The sequence below is a fragment of the Tupaia chinensis genome, unplaced genomic scaffold (genome assembly GCF_000334495.1).
Source record: "Tupaia chinensis unplaced genomic scaffold, TupChi_1.0 Scaffold000252_1, whole genome shotgun sequence".
Lineage (NCBI taxonomy): Eukaryota > Metazoa > Chordata > Mammalia > Scandentia > Tupaiidae > Tupaia > Tupaia belangeri.
In genome coordinates this window covers 7,465,612-7,468,663 of record NW_006159732.1, presented here as the reverse complement: position 1 = coordinate 7,468,663, position 3,052 = coordinate 7,465,612, and the positions used below count along the sequence as shown (strand labels likewise).

Genomic DNA, 3,052 nt, shown 5'->3' with positions numbered 1-3,052 from the left:
AGGAATCAAAACCTTCCTTAAAGTATTAATAACAGATTAGACCATACAGCAGATAGGATCTTTAATCTAGAAAACAAAGTCTCTGACTTGGACAAAGCCACCAAAAAATTGTTTCTAAAAAACAAAGATAACATATGCCTTAATATTTAAGTAACTGGTATTATAGAAGTGAAGAATCTGATGAAGGCATAGAAAATCTATTCTATGAAATACTTGCAGAAAACGTTACAAACCTAGAGAAACATTCAGATATCCAGACTCAAGAAACACAAAGGATGTCATATAGAGTTCATATAAGATCCTCCCCATCGGTGCCTTATAGCCAAATTGGTCAAAATCAAAGACAAAAAAAAAAAAAAAAGATTCTAAAAATAGCAAGAGAGAAATATCAACTACTGACAAAGTTATCTTATTAGTCTAACATCAGACCTCTTGACTGAAACAATACATGCAAGGAAGGAATAGAAGACATATTCAAAACACTAAAAGCAAAACAATTTTGACCAAGAATATTATACATAGCAAGATTATCCTTCAAGGAGAGAGAAAAAATAAAGTCATTCTCAAATAAACAAAAACTAAAATAATTTACGAATACTAAAGTAGCTACTAAAGAAATACTGAAAAGGGGTCAGCAGATGGTGTAGTGGTTAAGGCAGTAGACTCCCATGTGGTTGACCCCAGTTAGAGTCCTGGACTCAGCAGCTTGAAACTCCCACAGACATGAGTGCTTGCATGCTCAAAATCCCAAGAGGATAATGGAGGAGAATGGATTATGGCATAGCCATCCCACCTGGGGAGGATTTCTCACTTCTCGCTCTGTCTCTCTGACAAAGGCACACACCCTATAGCAAAAGTGTCTCTTAAAAAAATGAAAAAAAAATACTGAAAGGAGTACTATATCAACAAAACTAAAGAGACAAACAGAAATAAAAGAACACAAAATAACCAAGAAAAATGGCTTACAAAATGACAGATAATTACACAAATATTTTCATAGAATTATTTTCGTTAACTTTATTTATTTTTTTATTACTTTATTTTATTTTAATTTGACCAGAGAGGGGGAGAGAGAGAAAGAGAGAGAAAGTGAGAAAGTAAGCCGCCAGGTCCAAGACTTGAACTGCAGTCAACCATGTGGGAATCCAGTGTCCTTTATCACCACATCACCTGCTTACCCCAATTCCACAAATATTGATAATGATGCTGAATGCTAATGGTTTAAATTCTTCGATTAAAAGACATAGACTGGGTGAATGGACCAATAAAAACAGGAGCCCTCTATACACTCGTTACAAGAAACACACCTCACTGATAAAGACATACATAGACTGAAAATAAAGAACTAGAAAAAGATATTCCATGCAAATGAAAATCAAAAAAAGGCTACATTTTCAATACTGATATCAAACAAAATACATTTTAAGATAAAAACTGTAAGAAGAGACAAAGGATACTATATAGTACTAAAAGGGCTAACTCGCTGAAAAGATATAACACAAATATCTATGCCCTCAACACCAGAGCACACCACTGCATGAGAAAAAGACTGTTAGGTCTAAATGGAGAAAGAGATTGCAACACAATAATTGTTGGGGATCTCAAAACCCCACTATCTCCTCTGGACAGATCATCTAGACAAAAAAATAAGCAAAGAGACACAAGATCTAAATGATACCATAAATTGAATGGATTTGACAGATAACTATAGAATTTTTCACCCAAAAGTCACAAAATATATATTTTCCCCATTCCCACATAAAATATTTTCAAAGATCGACCACATGATAGGTCACAAAACACACTTTAACAAATTCAAAGTTAGAGAAACTATATCCAGCATGTTCTCTGACTACAATTAAATTAAACTTGAAATTAACTGCAGAAAGATCCCTCAAAAACACACATACACATAGAAACTAAACAACCCACCCCTAAATGACTTTATGATCAGAAAAGAAATTAAGGTTGACATGAAAAGTTTCATTAAAACCCATAATAATGAGCATATGAGTGTTCAGGAACAAAGTGTAAGTAGTCATAAGAGAGAAATTATAGCAATTAGTGCCCACAGGTAAAAATTAGAAAGGCGACAAATAGACCAACCTATCAATGCACTTCAGGGAACTGGAAAAACAGCAAAACATAACAAAACAAAATAAAATACCAGAAGAAAATAAATACTAAAGTTCAAAGCTAGGTGAGCTGGGGCTCTGTCAACTCGAGACCATCCAGAATTATAAGGTTGTCTCCAGAGATTTGAAAATTGGCAACAAATCAAAGTATCAGCAACTTCAGTTACCAGCCTTGGCTGTGGAGTATGTAGACTCACTTTCGCCTGAGAATCCTTTGCAAAAACCATTTAAAAATGCTTGGAACTATATGTTGGATAATTATACAAAGTTCCAGTTTTGCAATGTAGGGATCCCTGATCATTCACAAAGCCCTTTATTTTGACAGAAGAAGCCACAGGCCTTCAGGACAAGGTTCCACATGGCTACTATGAACTAGATTTTTAAGGGAATGAAGATTTTCTACTAATAATTCAGCCTCCAACAAACGAGCTAGCGGCAGAAGAAGCCCCTGGCCTTCAGGACAAGGTTCCACATGGCTACTGTGAACTAGATTTTTAAGGGAATGAAGATTTTCTACTAATAATTAAGCCTCCAACAAACGAGCTAGTGGCAGAAGAAGACACGGGCCTTCAGGACAAGGTTCCACATGGCTACTGTGAACTAGATTTTTAAGGGAATGAAGATTTTCTACTAATAATTCAGCCTCCAACAAACGAGCTAGCGGTAGGGAGCCCCCCTCTGCATCCCCAGCCTTCTTTCTCTGTCTCTCAGTTCCTGTCTCTCCCTGCTTCTGTCTTCCCTTTTTTTTTTTTTTTATTTTTTGGTAATATTTCCTTTTTACCCTTTTTTATTAAAAAAAAAAAAAGGCCCAGTTTTTCTCTGGCTCTTAGCTCCGCCTTCTTTCTTGTTAATTTTTGCTCTGCTCCTCCCATCCAGGCAGAAGAAGCCACGGGCCTTCAGGACAAGGTTCCACATGG

At 35.9% G+C, this 3,052-nt stretch overlaps 1 pseudogene; it reads left to right on the top strand.

The window, feature by feature from the left end:
- The first annotated feature begins 2,263 nt into the window (after positions 1 to 2,263).
- Positions 2,264 to 3,052, top strand: part of LOC102468160 (methylsterol monooxygenase 1 pseudogene) — a 3,753-nt pseudogene continuing 2,964 nt past the window's right edge.